This window comes from Girardinichthys multiradiatus, chromosome 11, assembly GCF_021462225.1.
Source record: "Girardinichthys multiradiatus isolate DD_20200921_A chromosome 11, DD_fGirMul_XY1, whole genome shotgun sequence".
Taxonomy (NCBI): Eukaryota; Metazoa; Chordata; class Actinopteri; order Cyprinodontiformes; family Goodeidae; genus Girardinichthys; species Girardinichthys multiradiatus.
The window spans coordinates 2,471,179-2,484,388 of record NC_061804.1 but is presented as its reverse complement, the minus strand read 5'-3'; positions in this window follow the sequence as shown (position 1 = coordinate 2,484,388).

Below are 13,210 nucleotides of genomic sequence, written 5' to 3'. Positions count from 1 at the left end.
TTTTCAGGGCCTGGAGGAAAACATCTGACAAAAGGGACGTGTTTATTATCTGAGTTAAATCAGATGTTATTACAGGCAAAACTTCCTGAAGGAAAGCTGTGGGTAAAAGATCGAGACAGCAGGAAGAAGAGCTTAGTTGGGTTAGGGTTAGGTTAGTTTTTCAAGTTTATTTGGTGAAATTGGGAAATTTTGTCAAAATCAGTTCTAGTTGTAGACAACTTTGGTCCTGGAGTTGATGTGGATGTGCTCACTGCCCCTCTGATCTTTTGGGTTAGCACAACCCATTCTGCAAATTCTGACTACCAAATGTTTTCCCACAATACAAACAAACCAGACAGCTAACTTAGTGTAATGTGCACAGGCCCAGCCACAATTTACGAGCTGAATCTTTTTGTTTTGAAATTGTTTTTAGACGGATTTATAGCATTACAGTAATTACACTGCAGCAAACACCAGACTGTCGGTGTTTCTGAATCAGAATCAGAATCAGCTTTATTGCTAAGTTCGTACATACAAACAAGGAATTTGACTCCGGTACACTTTGCTCTTTGGTTTTGTTTTTGCATTACAGAATATACATATTTACAATGTACAATATACACATATATAATAAAAAGGTGCATTTGCAACATCTGTATGCTGTTGTTTTGTACTCTATTAAATGTTCAACAGAGAAACAGCCTGGAGGAAGAAACTGTCTCTGTGGCGGCTGGTTTTAGTAAACAGTGCTCTGTAGCGCCACCTGTAGGTAAAGCTCTGAACAGTTTATGTGCAGGGTGTGTGGGGTCTGCAGAGATTTTAGCAGCTCTTTTCCTGACCCTTGACCTGTATAAGTCCTGGATGGAGGGAAGGTCAGCTCTGATTATTCTCTCTGTAGTCCTGATTATTCGTTGCAGTCTGAACCTGTCCTGTTTTGTGGATGATCCAAACCACACTGAGATGGATGAAGACAGGACAGACTGAATGATGAGAAGATGACCAGCAGCTCCTGTGGAAGGTTGGACTTCTTGAGTTGCCTCAGGAAGTACAGTCTCTGCTGGGCCTTCTTTCAAACAGTGTCTATGTGTGAAGACCATCTCAGGTCCTCAGAGATGGTGGTTCCTAAGAACCTGAAGTGGTCCACGACCGATACAGTGTTGTTGAGGATGGTGTATGGGGGTGGTGTTCTCCAAAAGTCCACCACCATTTCCACAGTCTTGAGTGGGTTGAGTTCAAGGTAGTTCTGACTGCACCAGTGTACCAGCCGATCCACCTGCTGTCTGTATGTAGACTCATCACCATCTTGGATCAGTCCAATGACTGTGGTGTCATCTGCAAACTTAAGGAGTTTCACGGACGAGTCCGATGAGGTGCAATCATTTGTGTACAGGGAGAAGAGGAGTGGGGATAGAACACACCCCTGGGGGGCACCAGTACTTATTGATCTGGATCGGGAGAAGATGTTCCCCAGTCTCACCTGCTGCTGTCGGTCTGTCAGGAAGCTGTTGATCCACTGACAGGTGGAGGCTGGGATGTTGAGCTGGGTGAGCTTCTGGTGGAGGATGTCTGGTATGATGGTGTTGAAGGTGGAGCTGAAGTCTACAAACAGGATCCTGGCGTACGTCCCTGGGTGGTCGAGGTGTTGCAGGATGAAGTGTAGACCTAAGTTAACAGCATCATCTGCCGACCTGTTTGCTCGGTAAGTTTGGAACTAGCATGAGCATCCTGATCAAAGCTAACACTACTAGCTTATAATTGCTAGGTAATGACTATTAGAAACACAATATCAATTAATTAGTCTGTGGGGGAGAATTTATTTTCCTGGTACACCATGGCTGATTCAGATTAATCAACAAAGAGCAGTGGTTGGAATAGTCCAATAGAAAATGGAAAATCCCACTAGGAAGCCAATACAGCATTTGGAGGAACTTTGAGCATGAGCTTTTTAAGGTCATGCCACAGAACCTCCATCAGATTTAAGTCCAGACTTTGACTAGGTCACTCCAAAACCTTTATTATGTTCTGTTGGCAATCCAGAGGTAGACTTGGCGGTGCAAAATCTAAGTGTTATTGAGCTTTAGGTTAGGAACTAATGGCCAAACAACTTCAGGATTTTGTGCTAGAGAGCATAATTTATGGTTTCATCAGTAACGGCAAGCCGTCCAGGTCCTGCAGCAGCAAAGCAGTCCTAGACCATCCCACGTCCATCACCATGTTTGAGTGTTAGTATTATGTTTTTTTTTTTCTAAAATGTTGTGTTAGTTTTACAGCAGACGTAACAGGACACACAACTTTTTGAAAGTCGTCAGTCTACAGAACATTTTCCCAAAAGTCTTCAAGATGTTATTTTTGGAACTTAACAAACAAATCCCTCTCAGAGTTGCTACGCTTTTAAATTCCAGTCAAAATGATTAGGTCAGGTAAGCAACTTCTGCTCAAAGTCCCTAATACCAGGCCAAAGACACACGGTAACCGAACCTTTGGGGTGGCTGCTCCTAGGCTCTGGAACAGTCTGCTAATTCATATTAAAAGTTTCACATGCTTACAAACTGCATTTTACTCTCTTTTTAATTTAGCAGGCCATAGTTTTATTGTTCTGTATGTGGTTTCTTAATTAATTCCAGTCAGTTTTCCATCCTGCACACTGTCATCACTGTTTCATTTTTAATTATTGTTGAACAGCTTTTATTAACTTGTTCATCTATTCGGTCAGCTTTGGTTGTTTTTAAATTGCTCTGTAAATAAGCTTTGACTTCAGCTGCAACATTCAGATGGTGGTATAATGGTGTGGTAAATATTATCTCTCCGTGCTTTTGGCTCCTTAGTACCAACTAATAATCCTTTAAACACCAGTGCCTACCTGAGTGTTGTTGCTGACCACACCATCCCTTTATGAGCTTGATAGACCCATTTACTGATGGTTACTTCCAGGTGGACAATGCTTCATGTCGCAAAGTTTAAATCGCCTCAAACTGGCTTCTTGAACATGACGATGAGTTCACTGCACTCCAGCGGCCTTCACAGTCTCAAGCCACCAGAGCACCTTTGGGATATGGAAGAACAGGAGATTCGTATCAAGAATCTTCTGCCAGCCAATCTGCTGCAACTGCGTCACGCATCTGTGAGGAATGTTTCCAACACCTGGTTGAATCTATGCCACAAACAATTAAGGCGGTTCTGAAGGAGAAAGAGGGCTCAAGTCGGGTCAAGCACCAGAAGCGCCTAATAAAGTGGTTGGTGAGTGTAAATATTCTCTCTGATCCAGCCTAAATGTCTTTGTAGAGATTCTCTGAGTTCATGTGAACCTGTGTTGCACTTTTTAGAAAACGTGTTTAAGTTTATGTCACCCATGGCCCAATCATGCAAATTTATTTTCACCAACAGCTGCATTTTCAACAATTTCCAAACATTTTAGAATTAAAGTCACACTTTATTTTTTCATATTCTCATAATGAATGAAACAATCTTGTTCTCCTGGTAAAATAAGGCCATTCCACCATGTATGTGTTGATCATCAATAACCTCATGGAGGACTGAAGCTGAAACTCTTCCTCACAAATCTGTGACAGGAAACAGAAAACGGAAACATTCAGTTGATCCAGCTGTTTTCTCCCACTCTGCCCTTCCTCCTCTATTTGTCTCTGTCTCGCTAAGACCCCCTGAGCACGCCATCGACTCCCCCTCCCCCCCACCTACTCCCTACATACGTATCAAGTGTCCTGGCTGTGTGTGTGTGTGTGGGGGGGGGGGGTGTTCAAACAGGTGTCTGCTGATAGTCCCATACAGCCACTTATTGGATGCAAGTTTTACCTCCTGCTCCCAGCTGTTCTCTTGTGCATGCACCCCCACCCGCACCACGTGCACACAGACAAACACACACACCACAACCACCATTATGTCCATCTGTCACAAGAATTAGATGTAATCCATGGGAATTTTTAGATGTCATGGATGGGAAGAGAGTGTGTGTGTGTTTGTACTTTCAGTGGAGCTGTAATGCGACCACACGGCCACCTGCAGCAGACCCTGAGAAAAAGTGCACACACAAATACACACACACGTCTGCCCCTGTGTTGTTGACATACAGTGCTGTGGAAAAAGTATTTGCCCCCTCACACATTTCTTCTGTCTTACTGCCACGCATTTAGAATCAAACAATAACTTAGAAAGTACAAGTCTAACAAGATGAAGTAGGCATAAAGATCTCAAAGAAATTCAAGAACAACAAAGTAATTGACATCTATCAGCCTGAAAGGAGTACAAAGTATTTTGTATGCTTTTGGGAATCCAGTGAACCTTAGTGAGAGACATTATTTACAGATGGAGAAAACATGAGTGAAGGTTCATCACTGTTATTCCAAAAGCCCTTCAATAACTCATCTAAGAGGTCACAAAGGAACCCAGAAGAACATTTAAAGTACTGGGGCTGCTTTGGTTCTTTAGGACCGGGACGGTTTGCTGTGGTTTGATGAAAGCATCAATTGTGCACTTTAAAAGCAAATCCTGAAGGAGAATATCCGACCATCAGTTCACAACGCGGCAGGACAAGGATTTGATGCAACTAGATGGTTGTTTCTTTCACTATTACCACTTTTCAGATTTACTCCCTACTATGGCACAGCTGTTTTTTGTCTTTTGATTCTCTCTCAACTGTTGTTCTTTCTTTAGTTGCTTTATTGTATATTCACCCTGCTTTCATTAGTTCATATAAAACCGCCTCTTTTCTCTCCAGTTTGCGGTTCTGTCTTTTTATGTATTTTTCTTTTTCGTACTCTGGTGGGTTTTTCCTGCCTCTGCTTTATTTTTTGCTTCATCATCCAGAATTTTAGTTATTCTTCACCAAGTTGCTCCTGCCTACTTTTCTGTAAATTAAATGTATTATATTTAACAGCAGTTTTGCATTGATTGGACAATAAAAGTGGACAAACAGTCAAAATAACTTTTCATAGCTCAAAGAATTGGAAATATACAGTAAATAACCATTAATAACTAATTTACTTATTAGTAAACCAAGCACAGCCCGTTTGTAGCTGACCAAAAGACTTGTGATTTAAAAGATTTAAAAATTATGATGTATTGAAATATGCATCCTTGCACCTATTTAGCTCCAATAAACTCTGGAAAACGACTGGAAACTCTCAAATTTAAGGTTCACTTTTTACCTCTGTAATTCTGACGATGACCCATCAGATTTATCTGAAAACCGTTATAGAGTTTTGAAAACATATATTTAAATTGTTTGACATATAAAATAAAATAAGGAGTGAATTTCTGGCATTAGGTTTTGAGGGAAAGAAATCAATGCATGTATAAAGACTCTTAGTGCAACTAAATTATGAGTAACAAGAGAACTTTGAGTGTTTTTACTTTGTTTTTATTAAAGAATAATCAAAGAAATCCTGGTGGCAAATCTGTGACAAACACATTTACTGTGTTCCTCACTCAGATATGGAGATTTCTCAACCGTGCATCGTTTTTATTTATAAAAAATAGTCTCCTAATGAGCTTTCATAGCCTTCCTCTTCTATGTATATAAATAACTTTATTTTATTAAACATTATATATTTTCTCAGCTGCATTAATTAGTCTGAATTGTAGTAATTACTCTTGAATAACAGCTTAAATTAAAAATATAAATAAAAATCTCCACAGCTATGATTACTGAAACATATGGCAACCTTCCTTCTTCCCCCATGCAAACAATGCAACATGACACCCCTGCAGTCAACTGATGAATCAGTCATGGACTGGCTCAAAGCCTGAGCGAACTAAGTGCCTGCTTATGATCCCCCACACCACTAGGGGCCCCCAAGAGCACAAAAAAGGATTAGGCAATACTGTAAGGTATTATCTTTAGTAATAATGCTTGTTATCAATATAATTACAACCAAGATTTAAAAGTGTATTTATAATACCAGATCATGTTTATAGTAGATGTGTGAATGATTGTTAGTCATGATTACGGGCAATAATGGAGGGCCCCAAAACTATAATTTAGGTTAGGTCCTCATGGTGGCTTAGGTCAGTTCTGAGTGGAAATAAAACCACTAAATGCAAGCAGGAATAAAGCAACATAATCTGTTTGGAGTTACTGTGAATTCAGACGACAGATTTTTGCAGCAGCATGTGAGGCTAAAATAAGAGTTTAAAAGTTTCCCAGATAGCAACAGTTGCTGTGTGCTAAACTTTCTGTCAGAGATTAATTCAGAAGTCAGCATTTAAATGGTTTACACCAGTGGTGGCCAAACTTTGTGTCCCGTGGGCCGAAATAGTAAAAAGTACTCACAGGCGGGAAAATCGTTATTTTTTAAATAAAACTGCAAAAGCATATTTCAGTGTGATTTTGTTTTACTTTTATATGCTTAACAATAAACTAAACATGGAATATTTAATATTAGATCCAAAATATAAAAAGGGTCTCACACTTTTGCCTCATTAAAAGAAAGCCAAAGAATTTGGGGTATTTTTGTTTTATATTTCTGTCCTATGTGTTGTAGGATTTTCTGAGCAACAGGATATGGGTCACTCTTTCTTCCCAAATGCTTGCTGCAACTTGTGTCAGCTTGTGCCGGTTAGTCAGATTTCTAAGAATAGCTTAAATAGCAGGCAAACACAGGCACACTGATAACAAATGTGTTTTTTAAAGTTAATTTCATAAGAAGAAATTAGTCCCAATTAAGTAAAACATGTTTAAAATTCCTCGTATTAATAATTTCCGTGGAGTTCAGTTACATTGTTCTATAGGATTGTCCTTGTTGCCAATAAATAAGGCCTAAATGAAGTTATTTCAGATAAAAAGTGATTTTGGAAAAGCACTTCTCAGAGCATCGGGGAGGTTGAATTACTTGTTACGTTTGCTGGGTTTTTTGGAGCTTTCTCTAACACCTCGCTCCAAAAAATCATCTGGAGTGTAGAGCCAACTAAAGGTTTATCTTCCAATCGCTCAAACGTTTCTATGCAGCAGCAGCTGGACCAGGATTTAATTAGCTCAAAGAGAAATGTATTAATTTGACAGGTGATCTTCAGGAGTCTCATCTGTCAATGAATCCAGAAGAAATGTTTGTCAGGAGTTGCTACTATCAGCACCTATGGTGCCATCCAGTTTTTGCAGAGCAAGTCCGCCACCATGTGGCCAAAATGAGCCCTGGGCCTTCATGAAGCTCATCGGAGGAGTCAGGTCTCTGCCACTCAAAGCTCTGCAGGAATTCCAGTTCACCTCTTCTGTCACTATGATGTGAGCTTTCTCCTCGTGTGTCTGCATTTGGAGAGGATTCTGCTGCCTTAACAACTTCCACTGCTCTGGCAGAGCTGTTCACAATCGATCCAACCTAACAGCTGCAGGAATTTGCTTCCATTCGGCCTCAAAAGCATGTGTGAGTTCAGCCAGAGATGTTTGGTTTGGCCAAGCTCAGCCAACAGTTGTTGGATGGGTTTCAGGTCAAGACTTTTCAAGAGCCCCATCAAGTCCTTTCACACAATGCAGAAAAAACATTTCTTCACGGACTCTGGTCTGGACTCAGGGTCACTGTCATGTTGACTTAGAAAACAACCACTGTGTTTAATGGGTTCTGCTTCACTGTTGCTTTTCATGCTGATCCTGGTTCCTTTCAGTTTGGGACTCAGCTGTTGCTTTCAATTAAGACTTTGCAACAAAAACAATTCTGCTTGCCCACATTATTCCCATTATTCTTTACCTGTTGGACAGTTACAACACAGAGTTCTGGTGAGAAGTTTACATAAACTCACTAACTGCATGAAAGTCATAGTAATTGTGGGCTTTTAATGTGTTTTTATTTTACGTGTTTCTACAGTGAAATGATCACACAACATGCCTTTTTTATGTATCTAATTAAACGGTGAACGAAGGAATGACAAAAAAACTAAATAAGTTAATATATTTGAATTTGAGGATTTCTGCTTATCTAGATAGTCAAAACTATACATGTTGAAGTATAAACAGAATAAACAACACGATGCAGCATAATTGTGGCTGGATATTTGCCTACTCATATTATCAGAAATGGCAGTGATCATTTAAATTGTCTGGTTTCCTGCAGATGTGGCTGAACGGGGTCGGCCTGGACCCCTCCCAGCGTACTCACAGGCTCTGACGGCTTCGGGTTGTGCCTCGGTGCCTACAGTCTCTGTCCCAGTGGCGGAGCGGGTCCTACATCATGGTGGGTGTCCCGCTCGGCCCCCTTCTGTGTCGGAGGGAAGTCGTCCATGCGGATGCTTCCTCCAAGGGTTGGGGAGCAACTTGGCAAGACCATGCGGCTCAGGGGGTGTGGTCCCTACGGCAGTGCGGGGTCCATATTAATGTTCTGGAGCTGATGGCTGTGTTCCTGGCGCTCCGTGCTTTCCTTCCAGGGTTGCTGGGAAGACATGTGTTGGTCCGGTCGGACAACACCACGGTTGTCTTCCATATAAATCACCAAAGGGGGTTCAGATCTCTGAGAATACTGTCCCTGACCCAGCGGCTCCTGGTCTGGGCAGTGCCACTCCTTGCCAGCCTCAGGGCGACCTATATTCCGGGTCCGCAGGATGTCTCCGCGGACTTTCTGTCTCGACAGGTGCCGCTTCCGGGGAGTGGCGGCTTCACCCAGAGGTGGTGGATCGCATTTGGGCGACCTACGGCAGGGTGGAGGTGGACCTGTTTGCCTCCAGGGATGCAGTTCACCGTCCCCTCTGGTTCTCCCTGATGAACAGTGCCAGTCCTCTGGGCTGCCATGCACTGGTGCACGAGTGGCCCCGGACCCTTCTCTATGCCTTTCCTTTCCCCCATTCCCCCTGATCCCCCAGACGCTCCTGAGGGTTCTCCAGAACGTGCATGAGCTTCTGCTGGCAGCCCCCTTTTGGACGGGCAGGACTTGGTTTCCTCTGCTGCTCCGGCTTGCCGATGCGCCTCCCCCCCAGGAGAGACCTCTTCTCCCAGATGGGGGGCCGTAGGGTGGGACAGACCATGACTGGCGCATGGGCACCGTCCACGCGGGCCGCCTATGGTGCTAAGTGGGCAGTCTTTGCTGACTGGTGCCGTGGTAAGGACCTGGAACCAGTTCCTTGTCCTGTTTTCCATTTGCTGTCCTTCCTTCAGGAGTTGCTGGATCTGGGGCGATCCCCTTCCAGCTTGAAGGTGTATGTGGCAGCCTTTTCCCGTTGGCAAGTTGGGTTTGGTGGTTGCTCTGTTGGCCGGCATGGGGATGTCGCACTGTTTCTGAAGGGTGCCAGGCGCTTGTGTCCACCCATGCACCCTGTGGCCCCTGCATGGGATTTGTCGCTGGTGCTTGCGCCCCTTCAGTCTCCCCCTTTTGAACCCGTTACAAGGATGGACCTCAAGTGGTTCTCCCTGAAAACCGCCTTCCTGTTGGCCATGGTTTCTGCTAAACGGGTGGGGGAATTGCATGCTCTGTCTGTGTCTGAACCATGTTGTCAGAGGAACCTGGATGGCTCCGGTGTTACGCTGTGGACTAATGCTTCCTTTGTTCCAAAGGTGCCTATAGTGGCTGGCAGTGTGCTGCCGCTCCGGCTTTCCCATTTTAATCCTGATGCCACTTCTGTGCCTCTTTGCCCAGTCCGAGCGCTTGAGGCGTATGTCCGCTCCATGGCACCCATTTGTCGGACTGACTGTCTCTTCGTTGGTTATGCTGGCTCTCGGAAGGGTCAGCCCCTTTCTAGACAGCGGTTGGCACGTTGGATTGTGGAGATGATCTACATGGCTTACTCCTTGCAGGATCGGCCCCTGCCGGGCGGTGTGCAACCTCACTCCACTAAGAGCCTCTCCACCTCGTGGGCTGTCATGACCGGGGTGCCTCTGGAGGCCATTTGTGAAGCTGCTTCCTGGACATCGCCGAGCACCTTTGCCAGATTTTACAGAGTGAACGTCGCCGCGCCGCATCCTCTGCAGGGCATACAGGAACACCCGCCTTCTGCGTCCCGCTGAGGTTAGTGGCGTTGCTGTGTTCCTTGGGGTCTCCGTGGGATCCCTCAGGACCCTGTTGGTATGCATCATCCAGTGCTTAAAGCACCGCCTCTGGCGGTCAGTAGGGATGAAATAGAACGAAAGTTACGTCTGTAACTACGGTTCTATGAATCCCTTATGACTGCCAGAGCGGTCAGTGCCTCGGTCTCCGCGTGCTCGCGAGAAGATTGTTGGGACTGGGCTCCCGGTGTCGTGTGACTATATAGACTCACGTGAGCCACCGGTAGGTCACATGTGACCATGTTGTTATTAAATTCTTGACCTGCGCATGCGCAAGAATGATCATTCAGTGCTTGAAGCACCGCCTCTGGTGGTCATCCGGAATTTAAAGGACCGTAGTTACAGTCGTAACTTTTGTTAAGTTGTGTGTTTGGGACCATTGTCTTATTGAGACACCTGTGTCCAGGTTTTAACCATCTAGCTGTTAATTTGAGTTCAACAATTTGGAGGTAACCCTTCATAAAATTTCATTTTAATTTTATTTGAAATTTAATTTGAAAGCTGGCCCTGTATTAGGAAACTTACCAATTTGAATTAAATCTACGATTTCTGATTAAGAGGGGTCAAATATTCAGCCTGAATAATGTCAGAAGCTTGTTAATTGCTACAACAGGTGTGGTCGAGGTGGACCTTGCTTAGTAACAATTAAACAATTACTAGAGGTGTTTATGTATAAATAGTTACCACGGAAAGTAAGGAAATGTAAGTTTGGTTGATTATTTATATGTTGTAACAATGCTTCTTGCCCAGAAATCTCATACTTTTGCAAAGTCTGTTTATTGCCCCTTTCGTAGGAAAAATGTATGTATGGATTGAGCAAGAGTTCAATACTTTATGTGGGACGTGTACATGAAAAACATACCAAATCCTCTCTGCCAATCCCAAAAATACATTAAATTGGATGACTGATGTTTGAAGAAATACATATTGACATTTTGGCAATTTAACAATTTATTCATTTAACAAACAGGCATCTCAAGAGTGCATGGGAGAACAGTATACAACCCCAACAGCCGGGCAACTCCTCCTAATGGTGCGTTCACACCAAACGCGATTTCTGCGAAAGGAACGGCCAATTTACATGTTATCCCTATGTAGAGGCGCGTTCAGGAGCGGAGCGGCGTGGCGAGGTGCAAACGACGCGGAGGGCGCGGTGCGGAAGGCGCAGCAAACGAAGCGGGAGCGGAGCGGCGCGATGGACGAGTTGAAAAATCTGAACTTTTTCCTAAATTTGCGTCGCGTCAACCAATCAGGGACTGGATGTGGCTGTGACGTAGGGTGAAGGACCAAAGCAGAGAAAAAGCCGTAGTCAGTGAAGATGGAGGACCAGATCATAGTGGCGGTGTGCGGCAAGCCAGAGTTGTTTGATTCAACTAATTACTTTTACTGAGACAAATACAGAAAGGACCTGGCCTGGTTATGTTTAGGCACAAATATCTTATATTTAGGAGATGTGGACATTGAAAATCGGCTGTTTTTTTACTGAGCTGAGATTTATTTACTCACCGAAGACAGATGGACAGGCGTTCAGCAGCAGGGATACAGTGCCGGTAAACCGCGGTGAAGTTAGTTTGAAGTTGGATGTTCAAGCTCCGCGGAGTTAGCGGCATCTAGCTCACGGTTGATCCGATTCAGGCACTCAGATTTTCCACAATTGATTGGTTCGGAAACTTATTGACGGTCCCTAGTGAACCACCGCGCGTCAGAAGAGGGAGCAACAGAGAGCAGCTAGCCGAAATCTGGGTGCCTGACTCGGATCGGCAGTGGGCTGGATGCCGCTGGCTCCGCGGAGCTTGAGTGTCTGGTGTCCGGCTTCGGGCTGGCTTCACTGCGGTCGCCGGTAGTTGGCGTACCGGAGGCCGATTCGTCTCCCAACGCGGGGCAGCAGATAGTCAAACTGGGTCCTGGATAGACGGAAGTACCGCTGAAATCGACCGTCATCCAGACGCAGCTCCTGGAGTAGGTGGTGGTTATCTCCTAACTGTTCCCGTCCCTGAAGAATCTGGTGAACCCAGGGACGTTGACGTCGGCAGTGTTTTTCGGCTCTCCACAGGTAAAACACCGTAATTTGGTCCGTGAAAGCCATGTCCGCCATGTTCAGTTGAAACCAGCAAGCAGCAGATGGAAGCTCCTCCTATTTGATGACGCAGCGAAGCGTTGCCGCTTGTTGCCGAATGCCAACGCGGAGTTCACGCGGAATGTGAAGCGGGCAAAAGCACACAAATGAGGCGAAAAATTCACAGAAATTGCGTTTGGTGTGAACGCACCATAATGCTGTCACCACCTTGGTCACACACTGATATGGGATGGAATTCAATTTAACATAACCAGGATGTGTAACATCCAGTGTGACACAAACAGCACCCCTAAGGTGATCTCACAGATGTTCAATAAAGTTGAAGTCAGGACTACAGGACTGTTCGATCCTCTCCACTCGTAGATTCTGGAGTCAGTCTCTGTGGCAGAAAGTCTTGACATTTTGGAGGATTTGGTTTCCATCCCTAGGAGTGAAGACGTGGGATCGCCTCAGGTTGCTGAATCTCATCTCGATATCCCTCCACTGAGGACAAGCCTTGTTTTAACAGTGAGGGTGAAGTCATCCCACACCATCGCACCGTCTCCACCAACAGCTGTTTGGCACTGGCCAAGAGTATTTGAGAAGTTTCATGGGCTCAATACAGTTAAGCATTTTCCTCAAAAGTCAAAGGACACTGGCCCCTTAAGGACTGGAGTTTAACACCCTTAATTCAAAGGAAATTAGACCGGTTGATCATTTTGTTTGTGTAATAATGCTTCATGGACATAAACACACATTTCATAACTTTTTTGTGCAAAGGTTATCTGTATGGAGGACAAATTCCGAGGCTAAGCACCTAAATCTGAGAGGCTTGACCTGGGCCAATAGGAAAGAAGCTGTGGGGTGACGCTGTTCCAAAGACCGTCCCCTCTGTCTCTATCCCCGCCCCCTTTGTTTTTACGTTTCGGCAGCTTTTTAAGAGGGGAAAGACATACAGCGACCAAGAAATGTAGAAAAGAAAGACGGAAATCCATTACAAAAGAAAATACAACAGGGATAAATCAGACGGGGAAATACATCAGTGCTTAAGAAATAAAAGGACAGTAAAATAATTTGAAAAATTATTATTTTCTTAGGAAATGAACTGTTAACCTCATAGCATAATTACCGAAGTCAAATGAATTAGACAATTATGCTATGAGGCCAACAATACATTTGGGTGGTGATAAATATAAAAG